General features: G+C 41.6%; 1 protein-coding gene and 1 long non-coding RNA gene across 4 annotated transcripts in view; one reads left to right on the top strand and one right to left on the bottom strand.

The window, feature by feature from the left end:
* Nucleotides 1-4,536, bottom strand: part of ADGRL1 (adhesion G protein-coupled receptor L1) — a 249,552-nt gene extending 245,016 nt beyond the window's left edge. For all 3 annotated transcript variants that reach the window (XM_072149131.1, XM_072149129.1, XM_072149128.1), the window contains exon 1: nt 4,399-4,536. The gene's annotated coding sequence lies outside the window, so the exon portion shown is untranslated. The remainder of the gene's footprint in view (nt 1-4,398) is intronic.
* LOC140127918 (uncharacterized) lies at nt 237-4,671 on the top strand. The gene is made up of 2 exons (XR_011855079.1): nt 237-302; nt 4,435-4,671. It is a non-coding gene; the product is annotated as an uncharacterized lncRNA (long non-coding RNA).
* Nucleotides 4,672-15,817: the final 11,146 nt, after the last annotated feature.

Consider the following 15,817-nt stretch of genomic DNA (forward strand, 5'->3'; position numbering starts at 1 on the left):
TTTTAATATATCCATTAGGCTACAGTTATTATAATGTATTAAAGCAAATCAGAAAATATTTGTATTCAATTCCGTGCCCGAAAAATTGGCAGATTTTTACAGAATTTATGAACAGATTCACCCATCTCTAAAGTTTCTAAGAATAAATGATATTAATTATAAGAAATCTTTAAGGAAAAATGTATCTTAGTCTGATATGCGTTTTTTGGTTGTATTTTAGTGACGATTTTGGGTGCATTGGGGTATTGGCTCAATTTTTGGAGCCTTTTTGAACCAGTTTGCCGGAGTTAGCCGTAATCCTGGTTTGTATTTTTATTTCTCCTGCGCAATACAGTTAAAATTGAGTTAACATTTATTTGCACGAAATACTAATAAATACTAATAAGTCTAAAAAAAAATCTTGCTGAGCTGAGACGGCAAAGAGAAATAAGATGCAAAACCAAAAGGGCTCAATTAAGGCACAAAAAGAGCTCAGGGAAGGGGGGGGGTGACCCCCATTATTTCTTTAGAAACATCATATTGCACAGAAATATACAAATCATGGGGGGAATCATTTATGTTAGCAATTTATTTTTTATTTTTGTGAATTTTTTGGCACTTGAATATTTGCGCAAAAAAAAAAAAATACTACTTTTTTACTCACCCTGCCGTAACCTCTTTTTCCAGTATTGCACCTAATATAAAAGTCCACATGTGGACGTATGAAAATGTCGTAAATCTTTGCACAGTCGCTGTACAAAGTCACCATTTTTTGCTAAAAGACCCTCTAGTTTTGATCAGATGTAAGCAATAGAATGGTATGGGTAGCTAGACTTTCGCAAGACTCTCTTTAAAAAGTCACTAAAATCATCAAACGCAAATGCCAAATATATCACCCTCTAAGATTATTTAAACAAGCTCAAAGCCTGGGGAAAAAAAAACATACAAATTTCCGGACATGGACATATACAAATAAAATAAGACATTCCAGAGCAACAATAGTAATATGCAAATGGTAATAAAAAACTATTCCATAGTGGAAAAAAGACTACATGTGACTAATACTGTAATAAGAGTTGATAAGGGATGAAACACTCTTATCCATCACATCATGGGAATGATCACAGCAGCAGTAGGTTAGTGTGCTGACCTTGTAGGAGGCAGTGACCTGTCCACTCATCTGGTCATGCTAGTCATGAATCCCCAGCAAGTGACAGACAGTGACATTATTATAAAATTACAGTCACTGTAGATGAAGAGAAGATCACACATGCACCATGTTCATCTTTCAGTCATATGAATTACAGGGAACGAATAATTAATTTATCCGCTAAAGGATTAAAATAATTGATTCTACCTGGCAGCGCGGGGAGAGAAAAAAAACCTGACCCCGTCCTTTAATAAATGGTTCTGCCTGACATAGAGTAATGGTCTCTTCACATTAGAAATTCACAATATTTTCGAGCATGCGAGGAAACCGCTCGGTTACTGATTACAGATTCAAGGCAATGATTCAACCATACAGTATGACTTTTGCTTGCAGTGAGTGATTCCGCAATACCGTATCTGATCGATTCTGCATTCCAGTGAGTGATTTCCCTATACCCAGGTTCTACATCCCGTGAATAGGCCTTCAGTCTCAAACAAATCTCCCTTCCAATCAGGGCACCTAGTGCAAAACCTGACAGCCCATTGAGCTCCCTCAGTCTGAAGTCCACACTCTGCCGAGGAAGAGGTTCCACCATCCAATTCATCATATTTCACATTCCAGCTAAATAAGTATATATTCCTATATATTGTACAGGTCTACTATACATCCATATTCCGGTGATTATAGAAGACGGCATTCCAGTCAGTAATTCGATTCTTCTAGAAGACTGTACCATCCACTGACACGACTTTGAACTGAATGAATTTAGTGTTTATCGGTCATTCTGACAAATGATTTTAGCTTTCATCGAATGGGTCAACATTCCAGGGAGTTATTCTACCTTCCCATAAATGAATCTACATTCCGTTTAGCCACTGTATTCTACCTTAAAGGGATTGCCTTTGCATAAACGGACAGTAATATGTATACGCTAGATATATTTCAGGGCAAGCTAAGCAGCCAATGCACAAGTCATTTCCAATAACATTTCCCAGTATACTATCCTTTAGTCATTGTGCTCATTGGCTGAGAGGGTTCATAAATTGGAGGAAAGTCGTTCTATGGTTATTAGTCTAGGGTGTAGGATGGCAAAGGCAGACAAGGCAGCTGCTGTAGGATGAAATGGGAATGTCCAATCCTTGGGTAGTGTTTGGGCAGTCCATGGGTTACAAGTTCTTCTGTTTAAGAAGAACTTGCAAGGATTTTTAGGTCATAAGGATGGCAAGGGGACCTGAACCAACCCCACCAGGGGACATCATATCTTTGGGGACCTCATTGTTTACCCATGACTACTTAACGAGTTAAAACTACCTCCCTATTATTATTGTATATGTTTAGTCATTATTGTCCAAGTCAATAACCTATTCTCATGAAAATGTCAATGGACGTTTGGACTAAGATAAATGCAATGTATGTCGAAGACGTAGCACGCATATCCAACAATATAGCTATAATGGGTACAGAGGTGTTAGAGTCATCCAAGACCCTCTGTCTGAGAAGACTATAAGTGGCATGGCGGCATGGTTGGTAGAGGCTACTACTACACGTTTCTCATGCTATTCCTCCTTGGCCAACTCATTGTAATTCACACCCTTCGAATGAGTACCCATGGCAATGCCATTATCTATTGTCTGGTTCTACAGGAAGACTTCACATTCCAATGAGCAATTTTACATGGAAGCTCCTCTATATTTCACAATAGTCAAGTTAACCATCCTCTGTGTCATCCAAACATCTACAGAGTGGCATTATCTTATAATGAGTGACACTACATTTTTTCCCTTGGATACTTTCTCAGTGAGTAATTGACTCGGGTTACTACTGGTAAGTGACACTGACTTTAATGAGTGACATTACCTGCCAATGACGGAAAAGTACAATTACAATACAACAATAGTAATGCTCTTCCAGTGGCTGCTCCTTACAGGTTTCAGATGTTTGTCAAATAAAAAAGTCACATTTTCTTGGACGAGGCAATTTCTTCCTCCAATTATGGCATTTTGTGAGAAGGAACATTGCTTGTAATAAGACTCCTTCCCTATGTGTTGTCTTCTGCTGACAGCACCTGAAATGGGTTATCTACCACTAGTATCCAGATCACATCTCCTGTCATCACCGTCCAAGTAGAGGAAGATTTGTCAATAATTCATAAGGCTGCTAATTTTCAGGCTTGGACCCAATTGATGGCCAAAGTATGATTCAACCATGGACCTTCTACCAATGAAGGTTCATCTGCTGGCACCATAACTGGAGAGCTTACTATAAAACATAGATAAGAAGCTGCACATCATTGGTCTTAGTTTTAGTTCTTTATTGACCAATAACTAACGGCTTGTTGAAGCAATAGGCTACTTTCCAGGTTGAGAAAATCCTGTACAAGATCCCAAAATAAAATAAAACCTAAAGAAAACAGATAAGATACTCATTCCTGTCCGAAAAAGAAAGCTGCATCGGGACTGTGCAGATCATAATACGAGCAAATAATGAGATTGCTTTCCAATGGATGGAGAGTCAATAAATGAGATTGGACATGCTTTGCATTATGCCGGGGAAAGCAAATAAGAGTATTATGCCATGAAGCAGACTGCCTCCACCAGCACGAGACACCCTTTCAAGATAGGACCACCTTTTCATAAATTTCTTATTGACCGCTCAGTACAGAGTGAATCCCTGCATGGAAATAATACAGGTCGCCTTGCAATGAAACAGACTGACATCCACATATAGAGGCCAGATGGCCTGCACAGGCTGTCTACAGAGCAGTACAAGACACGGAGATAGACGTGAGATGGAGAGATGATGGATAGATAGACAGGTAGATAGATGGATAGATAGATAGATAGATAGATAGATAGATAGATAGATAGATAGATAGATAGATAGATAGAACAAGGACCTATAGCTATTGGATAGATTACAACATTTGTAGATATAACATAGATATATGTTAGAGCATTAACAGGCATATACCCACCATGTATAATGTATCCATATATATATGTGATATTATGAACATATGTATATACTGTATAATGTACAGATACATCACTATTCCTTTATTTTGCAGACTTACACAATATTAAAAAATCCCCCTGACCCCTGCAGAAACAGCAATACTGCTGTGCATACTAAACAGTGTGACAATGTAGTCAGACATGTATGTGTCTGTACATTGTGTAGACTCACACATATATGTATAGGATTGCATATGTCACACAACTGTATATACTGCATGCCTATGCAGATATGGAAATACCTAGGTTCCTCACCTTATAATGTTGTCTTTTTTCCCCCCAAATGTTTAGGTTTTTGGAAGATTGGGGTAAAGCCTGGTCACCGATTTTCCCCAAGAAGACCACCTGCCATGGACATGATCCCACAGGGGTGGAGCCTGAGAGGTAGGCCCCTCCTCCTGCGCCTTATTGCCACTGTCCAAGGATGGAAAGAGAATACTGGCCTTCTGTCAACAGGACGCTGGTCCACGTCTATGGAGGGCTGTGAGTAAGCCAGCCTCTTGTAGTAAAGGAATATGGCCACCTGTCCAGTATGGCTGCTGCTGGTTTGTTGGTGGAGGGATCTGTGTGGCACTGTACCAAGAGTCCAGAAAAAATAATAGCTTCAAACACACAAGATTTGGCGATAATCTAGCCAATTCCAGATGTTCCGGTACATTTCTCACCAAAACACTGGTCCGTGTCCCTCCTCTCTTAGCTTCTTGGACGTGTATTAGCTGCCGTGGTAAACACTCCGTTTGGATTTGCAATGTTTGCATTTGGTGGGCCTTGCCATAGGTCAGTAGGATTCCTCTTCCTTATGCTTTCCGTACTACTGGCCACTGCTGGCTTTTCAGGATTGATGATGCTTCTCCGAGCTGTTATTCATTGTAAATTCCTGCTAGCCGCAGGATGGAAGACTGTCTTCCTACACGCTAGCCCAAATTGTATCCCTCTGGCCTGACCGTTTTCAGAGACTTTCTCGTAGAGGAGCCATTGCAGGGTTTCTGGTATTTGGAAGAAAAGGGATGGTGGGGGGGTCATCGAATACAAACTATTACCACATGAGATTTGTGCACCCCCCACCTGTCAGTAGGTATTAGCCCTCTTGTCTAGTTCTCTCCAGTGGGCTAGTGCTCTCTTAACCTGTGTAGTAACCAGTCACTGTCAATTGTCCAACAGCCACCTATCCCCGGGTGGCCCAGTCGCTCTCCAGGGTGCTAGGTAATTGTCTTTTTTTCCTATTGCTGCACCTGCTAGGTAGTCACTCAGTGGACACTTGTATCCGATTGTCTGAGAGCGGCAATCTTGACATCCATCATATTAAACATGATTACCACCAGTGTGTGAGGAAAATGAAGCAGAAAAGCAGCACAGGAGAGAAGGAGCCGAACCCCTTGTATGTCCTCACTACTCCTAATATTGTGAGCAGCCCTCAATCATCTCATTACTGGTCCTGTCCGCTCTTTACGTCTATCTCGGTGGCTATCTGAGGTCTCCGCTGGTCCTCTCCATCTTGTAGAGATGCTATATACCTGTCTGTCCCTCTTGTGCTTGTCTCGCTGATGTCTCCGTGAGTCTGTTATCCTTGTCTGTCTCTCACTACCTGCCTGTCTCTTCTCCTCTCCTCCGCTCTCGCATTCCTTCTCTAATAGACTGGTGAGCGTTCGGTGGAGGTCTCTCTTTTCTCTTCTGTCTCTTTTCTCCTCAGGATTCGAGCTGTTCTCTGGCACTGCTCTTCTTCTTGTAATTTTGTATCCCACGTAAAGAAATAACAAAGAAAATAAATGAGAGATTGTGGGGCTGTTTCGGTCTCCAGCTCCCTGCCCCTCCTCTGTCTCTCCCTCCCTTGCTCTCTCTCTCTCCTCTCTCCCTCCCTTCTTCCCTCCCCCTCACTCCTTTTAACCCTTAGTCAGATGTAAATCTCTTCACCCTAGCACTCTCTCTTTCATCTCAGCTGTCTCTTCTCCTGTCTGCCATTCCCTGGCCTCAGAGCAGGCTCTCTGGCTCAGTATCTTATTGATGCTTCACCTCCACCATTGTGTGCAGTGGTCTCTGCTATCATCCTTTCTGTGTCCCTCCATCTCCCTATCTCCACCCTCTCCTCTCCTTCACCCGCTCCCTCCTCTCTCTCGCTCTCTCCATCTTTTGCCTGCTTCATCTACCTCTCCTCCTCTTTCTGTACAAACATTTCAGTCTCACTCCATCTTTGGTCCCCTCCCCTCTCAGCATCCCTTCCCTGTACATGTTACACATTTATTTCTATGTACAGATCTCACTACATCTGTCATGCTCGTACACCCCCATCCTCTCTATACTGCATCATACAATCCTCATTAGGGTTACATGGGAGCTCTGCACACGGAGGGGGTCTGTCATTATCTATACACAGAAAGACAAGGAGAGGGACATTAGTCCCAGGGATGTATGTGCATGTAGCGTGTACATGTATACCCTCATACTGCAGATACAGATGTGTGTTTTATCTTTTTTGGAAGTATTGTTTTATCTATCTATCTTTCTAATAATCTTCTACTATCATCTATACATTATCACTATCCATCTATGTACATTCTATCTATCTATCTATCTATCTATCTATCTATCTATCTATCTATCTATCTATCTATCTATCATCTATCTATCATCTATCTCATATTATCTCTTTCATTAATTAATCATGTATCAATCTACTGTACTCTATCTATCTACCTTTCTAAACATCTTCTACCTACCTATACATCTCTCACTCTCTATACACATCTAATGTCATCATCTACTCTATCTATCTATCTATCTATCTCATATCTATCTATCTATATCCTATCTATCTATCTATCTATCTATCTAAGCATTGTGAGAGCGAAGTTAAATACTAATAAACTGATAGAAATATGTATCATTATTGATATCTCCATACTAAGATATACATGTACCCAGATCTCTCTCTATATACACATATATGTATATACATGTACACTGGATTCTTCAGTATCACAATAAGTGGATGTGTGTGTGGAGGTGGTACAGGATGTGAGCTAAAGTTCATCTCCATGAGATTTCTGGGCAATTATCAGTTTAGGAAGGATCCCTCCTGTGTGAGGGGTTGTTAGTGCTAAATGATTTGTTCTTAAGATTTCACAGAATAACATTTATTGGAAATATCCTCCAAACCTGTATGTCAATATACCATGATTATATGATTGATTGCCTTTGTTTATAACTACTAATATAATAAAGAAGGGGGTGACCAAGTCAGAGCTCCTCAGTCTCTTACATCATCTTCTACCGATCTATACATTATCACTATATTCATTGGGGCTCATTTCCTAAGGGTCCAAACGCCGCACTTTCGTCGGGTTTCCCAAATATTTCCATTGTGCGCCGAATTTCCCCGGGTTTTTGGCGCACGCAATCGGATTGTGGCGCATCGGCGCAACAGAAATTGGGGGGCGTGGTCATCGGACAACCCGACGGATTTGGACAAAGTGCAGAATCAAAAAGCGGAATTGTGTTGCAAGACACGCACTCACATACACCAGGAAGAAGCAGGTGAACTCCGGCGGACCTCGGCACAGAAGCGACGGATGCAGGAACTCGGGCGCACAATCTTAGTGAATCACGGCAGACCCAAAACCACGTCGGACAATGCACCGCGGGATCGCGACAGGACCGGGTAAGTAAATCTGCCCCATTGTCTCTATATACAGTCTATCTTTTTATCAAGTCATGTATCAATGTGTCAATCTTCATCATCTATGTATTTTTCTAAGCATCGTCTACCTATCTAACTCTCTCTCTCTATATACATCAGGTACCATCATGATCTAATCCAGTGGTGGCACTCAAAGCCCTTTCTGTGTGCATCCAGGCCTTCAACCCAACACAGAGTTTGCCAGACAGGACTCGAGGCTTCCTCCTGCGGTCCAATACGGCCCAGGATGTGCCATTTTCAGCACCATTTTAAAGCAACATCCTTGGCTGCCAGGGCTACAGGAGGAACAAGAAGGTGTGGATAGAGAGAGATTATTTTTGGAGTTCCTGCTCTGGGAACCCGGATTCTTCCTTTTCAGGGGACCCTGCAAGGAAGCTACAATCCAAATTTCTCCATCATATTTCTATTATTTTCGTGAACTCAAGACGCCAATACGATTGAAACCTGTGATAGAGCAGGGGTCAATAAATTACTGCTTAAAATGTCATGTTGGCACTTTGCGACATATAAGTGGGTTTTGGTTGAAATTTGGGCACTCTATCTCCAAAAGGTTCGCCATCACTGATCTAATCTGTTTATCTAATCTAATCTATCTGATATCTATCTTCTATCTACTTTTCTATCTACCTCATATCTATAGATTTATCTATCTATCTATATAAAGAAAGTCAGGCAGCCTTTCTTCATACAACTACAAGAGGCCTTGCCAGGACCTGTTGACACTGCAAACCCCCTCTGTCTTGTATCTATCTATCTATCTTGTATCTATCTATCTACCTATCGATCTATCTATCTTGTATCTATCTACCTATCGATCTATCTATCTTGTATCTATCTATCTATCTATCTATCTATCTATCTATCTATCTATCTATCTATCTATCACCTATCTAATATCCATCTATATCTCCTATCTATCTCAATTCAATTCAATGAAGCTTTATTGGCAGGACCAAATACAATTTAGCATTGCCAAAACACTAATAAAATATTGGATTGTGGGAAATAAGGCAGGGTACAGGGTGATGGGGAGCAGTATGAAGGGGGACATGGTGTTTGGGGGTTATATAGATATTTTCTAATATCTAGCTAACATAGTTAATTAGTAAGATCAAAAAAGTTCTTTTTTTTTTGCTCATGAGTGTACACTCTGCCCCCATCTTGACAAAAAAGAACTGAAACGTAGATATTTTGCTAATTTATTAAACGAGAAAATTGAAATATCACAGGATGATAAGTATTCAGATCCTTTGCTGTGACACTCATATTTATCTCAAATGCTGTCCATTTCCGTCTGACCCTCATCGAGATGGTTTTACTCCTTCATTTGTACTCCATTTGTATTTATTTAAACTGATTGGACTTGATTAGGAAATGCACAAACCTGTCTATATAAGACTTCACATCTCATGTCAGAGCACATGGGAATCGTGAGGTCTAAGGAACTGCCCAAGGAGTTCAGAGACATAACTGTGGTAAGGCGCTGATCTGACTAGGTTATACAAGAATCTATCTATAATCTGTATATCAATCAATCAATCATCTATCTATCTCTCATCTCTATATCCCATATCTATCTCATATCTATCCATCATATCTATCTTTCATATTAATCTATCACATATCTATGTATCGCTCATATCTATCTATCTCACATATCTATTTCCCATATATCTATCTATCTCAAAATCATCTCTTTATATAACATATTACATCCCATTTTAAGACACCCAGGGATTATCTCCTATGGTCCTTCCCATCCCTCCCTGTATTTGTATATAGATGTACACCATGCAGTGTAGAAATGAGCTAACATTACAAATCATGCATTATAATGGTCTAATTATAATGTTGTTTTAACTCCTTCCTTGGCAGAGTGCACAGCCTAGAGGATATCTTGTATAGAAAAAGCTATACCTGTATATCTTATCTCCACACCTTCTCTCCATCCTATATCTACACTATATAGAATTGCCCTGTAAGAATAGCCCATCTAGCAGGTGACTTGTACAGTATACTGGTAAGCAGATAGATATAGCTACAGTGATCCCGGCCTCCCAGTACATGCGGCCTATGTGCCAGTATAGCCTGTGCTGGTTTTAGAGATCCATTCTCTATGTCTTTCTGATTCACTTGCCCTAGAGGTGCCAAGCTCTTTATCCTGCCATGTCCTAGAGGTGCCAAGATCAGTGCAGTGACAGATGGCAGGGGGTGATGTGAGCAAGATGGTGCAATCCAGACTGACTCCCACAATACAGGGACACGGTGAGTCAGTCACCTCACAAGAAAATATCATAGCAGATATGACTTGTGCCCCCCTACACACAACATCCAGGGTGATGTGGGGATGCGGGTGCGTCTCCTGCACATGAGGGCTCGGGTGTATCTCCACACGTGGGGCTGAATCAGCGATTGCCTGAGCCTCTGAGTATTAATGTCGTAAGGTTAAAGATGAAAATATTAAACCATCCATCAGCTGTCACCAATTACTGGATACAGAGCGGCGCTGTACCTACATGTATGTACAGAAGAGGACAGTCACTCATAGGCAATGACATCCTAATATGAATGCAATAAAATACAACTCAGTCTTATTTTAATTTAAAGGAAATTCACCATCGAAATCCATCATGATAAACCAGGGACACTTACTCATAGATCCAGGCCCCGTGACTGTGCTAATCTTCTTACATTTGTTATACATGGTCTCTTTAATTAAAAAAAAAATACTAATGAATCAGATGAGCTCCTGTGGATGTTGCCAGAGCCCCTCCATGCTGCAGATTCATAGGCCATTACGCTATGCAGGATCACATCCCCCTCCTATTTGTGTAAAATTACATCAGGCAGTGCTGAGGGAGCTGAGGGGGGAGGGGAGACAGCGTAGCAGCCTATGAAGCTGCAGCACGGAAAGGCTCTGGTAACACACCCAGGAGCTCTTCTAGCCCTTTAGCAAAATTGATTTTAGGAGGAGGCTATGGATAACAAATATAAGAAGATTACCAGTCACGGTGCCTGGATCTATGAATAAGTGTCCCTGGTTTATCATGTTGCATTTTGATTTCTTTTGAGGTTGGAGTGAAACTCCTTGGAAACAACTGTGAGGACCCAGAGAAGAAATGTACCACTAACACTCTGAAAACAACAGTACTGGATGATAAAATATACAGTACAACCACATACTAAATGATACAATGATATTCTAAGCTACAAAGCAAAAGCCGTGTAGTACAATACATACTGTAATGGGAACATACAATGATTACAACAAATTGGCAACGCCACAAAGTGCCTTCAATATAACAGTGCCATACCATGTCTACATCATCCTACCCTACAGTGATACATAACAGTTATTCAATAATATTCATTTACTCTGGGCTACACTTAGCAGGGCTTGTATGCCTGAAATCTGGTGTACAAACCCTAAAATAGGAGCAATTCCACAAATTGCACCTATTTCCCCCATTTTGCCATCTCCACGCCAAGTGGAAATGGAGGGGTGTGAAGGGGGTGCTGAATGGGCCAGCACGGGTTCCTGACTAGACTGCGCCACTGACGGCGTGCAGATGCTCTCTCGGCACTACAGCGCAACGATGTAGAAAACGGCCAGAGACTGATCCCTGTTATCCCTCCCTCCAGCCTTTGACCTGATGAACACACCAATACGGTGTTGAAATGCGTTGTCACAAATATTGCCAATAAAACTTTTTTACTTGAATACTTTAATCTGGATGTATTCCGTCATTCAATTTATCCCGTAACTTTTCTCTTCGCTTAGCATACATTCTATGGACCATCATCCAGCTCCGGGGCTTTACACCACCCTGATGTGACAATCCCCTCTCCCTCACTTGTGCACACAATTTTAGGTGCCTGGCTCGAAAAAAAAAAACCTTAAAATTTTCTTTCTAACCTCAGTAAATCTAGGCTCAAGACTAAGAGTAAGTATTGTAAACCAAGCACACTTACATGCTGGCATGTGCCCCCTCTTTATGCCCTGGTTTTTAAAATTATGCAAATGAGCTTGAGGAGCTCCAGGCTCCATAGGTGTTAATGGAGCCTGGAGCCCCCCAGGCTCGTTTGCATACTTCAAAGCCCTTTTTTCTTAAAAACAAGGGCATACGAAGTTTAAAGAAGAGTGGATCCTGCCAAAGGGGATGTAAGCATGTAAGTGTAATTGTGCATGTAAGTGTGCTTGGTTTACAATCCTTGATCTTGGTGGTAGATTTCCTTTAAATGGAGCAGCAGTCGGGGAAGAGAGGAGGGGAAGGGGCACGGTAGGAGATCAAGCCAGCCCCAGAGTACAGGAAGAGGAAGCAGAGGGAAGTGTTTAACCCTTCGTCTGCCCCAGCAAAGCTTCCTGCAAGCTGGATTGCCCTACTGAATGACAGACTTCCCTGTGGGTAAGCATGTGTGAGATATGTGTGATGCATGCATGTGGCCATATGCATGTTTCTGTATCTGCATGTGTGTGTGAAATAAATGAACACACTGGGGCACATTTACTTACCCGGTCCCTGCGCGATTCCCGATTCAGACAAGCATGAACTCAATTCATGAAGATCTTGTGCCCGATATCCTGCATGTGTCGCTTCCCCACTCAGGTCCGACGGAGTTCACCTTCTTCTTCCTGGTGTATGAAAGTCCATGGCTTGCGACCCAATTTTGAAGTTAAATCCTGCGGTTTGTCAGAACCCGTCGGATCGTCTGACAGCTGCCCCCCGATTTGTGTTGCATGAAAGCTGGTCCGATTGCGTCAAAATCCAATCGTGTGCTTCAAAAACCGCTTTTAAATCCCTGTCCCAGCTGTGCAAAACAGTGTATAACCTGTGTGTGTGTGTGTGCCTGATATACATATATGTGTGTGCATATTTCTGTATGTAATTGAGTATATATGTATGTATATTTGTACTTATTAATGGGTTTATATGAAAATATGAATGTGTATATTTCTTTTATGCGGGTAATTTACTTGTATAAAGGACAATATTTATTAGCGCTGTATAGAACGGTATATTATATATGCAAGGCCTCTTCTCCATCGCACCCTCAATCCTCCTGTTATGTTGTTTATAACAGCGAAAATAAAGCTACAGTGCATCTAATTTTTGCAGTTATATTTAAAGGACATCTACCACCAGGATGAAGGGTTGTAAACCAAACACACTGACATACTGGTGTGTGCCATCTTTGGCAGGATCTGCTCTCCGGCCTGGTTGTTCTATCTCTTTATACCCAGGTTTTGAAGAAAAAAAGGCTTTAAAAATGATGAAAACGAGCCTTAGGCTCATTTGAATCATTTTAAAAGCCATTTTTTGTAAAAACCAGGGAATAAGAAGCTAAAAGAAAATGAAGATCCTGGTGCACCCCAGTATGTCGGTGTGCTTGCTTTACAATCCTTCATCCTGTGTCTCACACATTGCCAGTGTATAATGGCGCATCTGCCCTCAGGCACTTCTATGTCAACATAAAACGATGCATTAGGCGCTCATAATAAGGTTGTAAGGTCTCTTACTGAGCAGTGTCACACAGTTCCACTATCCAGTGATACTGCTCTACATTGTATAGATCATAGTAGCCCATAAAAGTTATATGCTATGCTTGCATTATGGTATCCTATAGCAGCAACATAATAACATTATCTACATCATAGTCCAATCCTTAAATGTGGTTTTCCCACAAACACAAGTTAGGCCCTATCCACTGAGACTCCCACTGATCAGCTAGTAAGGCCCTATCCTGCTGGGATTGAATTTTGCAGGTGATGGGCAGCGCCTGGTTTTATCCACACATACCCCTGAGAATGAACACCAAAAAGTTCTTCATTTTCATCTCAATAGACAAGAGAATCTTATTTCTCATAGTCTGGGAGTCCTTCATGTGTTTTGCACACTGTATGCGGCTTTCATATGTCTTGTACTGAGGAGAGACTTCTGTCGGCAGACTCTGCCATAAAGCCCCGACTGGTGTATGGTTGCAGTGATCTCTCATCTCCCTACTGCAATTCTGAAGATCAGCCACAGTGATCCTGTGGTTGTTCTCTATCTCTCTCAACAAGGCTCTTCTCCCACAATTGCTTAGTTTGGCTGGACGGCCAGGTTGAGGGACAGTTATGATCGTCCCAAACTATTTTCATTTAAGGATTATGAAAGCCACTGTGCTCTTAGGAACCTTGAGTGCTGCAGAAATTTTTTTTGTTACCTTGGCGACATCTGTGCCTTTCCACAATTCTGCCTCTGAGCTCCTTGGGCAGTTCCTTAGACCTCAAGATTCTCATGTGCTCTGACATGCACTCTGAGCTTTGAAGTCAATTATAGACAGGTGTGTTCCCTCCTTAATCAAGTCCAATCAGTTTAAATGCATACAGCTGGAGTCCAATGAAGGAGAAGATCCGTCTCAAGGAGGATCAGAATATGGATAGGAATATCAGGATAGGAATTGTGAGTTAAATATGAGTGTCAAAGAGTCTCAATACTTATGACCATATGATATTTCAGATTTCCTGAAGGCAGTACCCCGGTCCCGGAAGACATTGCGCAGCCCCAGTACATAGACCCCGGGGCTGCCATCAGAGCAGCGGACCCCCCCGTTAAGTGCTATGGGGGGGGGGAGCAAATCACTTCAGATGCCCCTTAAATGCAGCAGCATGTAAGGGGTTAACAACCATGATCGGAGGAATCTCCTGATGTTAGAGGTGAGTGTAGGCTGTAACACACAGCTGACACCCGCATCTTCTGATGCAAGAAGCTGGATGTAGTAGTACCTCACAATGGGGAAAGTCACTGCCGCCCATGATTACTATTACTATGTCCAATGTTGGTAAGGGGATAAAACCTATAGAAGTCTATGGGGGAGATTTATCAGAAGTGTCTGAGAGCAGAAAGGTACTAGTTGCTCATGGCAACAAATCAGGGCTCAGCTTTGATTTTCAATCAGCTGTTTATAAAATGATTGGTTGCCATGTAGAACTAGAACGATTTTGCTCTCTAATAAATCTCCCCCTAAAAGACAGAGGCATGTGGTATTCCCATCTTATTAATGATATATTAATGAAATGAATACCTGGGTGCGAGTCTCGCCTCTGGAGGTCCATTGACCTCTGTGTCAGTTTCTTGAATGGAGCACTAATTGGACAGAACACACAGGTCACTAAAATATCCAAGGCTTCTTATTTGGCTATTTTAGTACATTGGGACAACCCCTTTAAGAGCACACACAAAGAACAATTAACATGTCCAAGTGACTAACCCTCCCATACGCAAATGGTTAATATGAGAGAATCAGAGCTATAATACTATAAAGCCATTACCAAAAACTCGTTCTTTACACAAATCATTGTCAAGGGAAATCTATTACTAGGCAACAGTTAGAGAAATGTTTAGTGTGGAATAATTTTCTAGTTACAGTAATGATGTAATGATGTAGCTAAGAGGACCATCATATCACTAGTCATCAGAGCTGTGCAGGCTACCTGTCCCCGCAGGAGGCGACTGGAACTTTACTCTCAGAAACTGGATTTTATTCTGGTCAAGATAATGCAGCACATTTACTTACCCGGCAATGGAGTTCACCCAAAGTGCATTGTCTGACCAGAATGCACTGTGCCGTGATTCGATACAGGGGATACAGGTTTACTGTATGTGTGTAGTTGTTTATTTTCGCTGACGGTGTTAAGGTCAACCCTTACTTGTCAGTCAGTAATTTATTGATACCTAATCATAGGAAAGTTGATTGATATGAGATCAGTGCTTTTCTGACACCTTGTAAGGCAGCCCCCTTAACACCAAGTATGACCTACAAGAAGTCTAAAAACATGATGTGGGATTAAGCCAATCCAGTATATCTGTTTCAGAAGGAAACGACTCCCAACAGTAGACAGCACTGTTTCCACCTGGTTGGGTCTCTTCAGTACAGTGTAGGGAACTGGTTTGGCTGACGGAGAGGCTATTGACTAGGGTCAGACAGTAGGTGTTCTCC

The sequence above is a fragment of the Engystomops pustulosus genome, chromosome 4 (assembly GCF_040894005.1).
Source record: "Engystomops pustulosus chromosome 4, aEngPut4.maternal, whole genome shotgun sequence".
Lineage (NCBI taxonomy): Eukaryota > Metazoa > Chordata > Amphibia > Anura > Leptodactylidae > Engystomops > Engystomops pustulosus.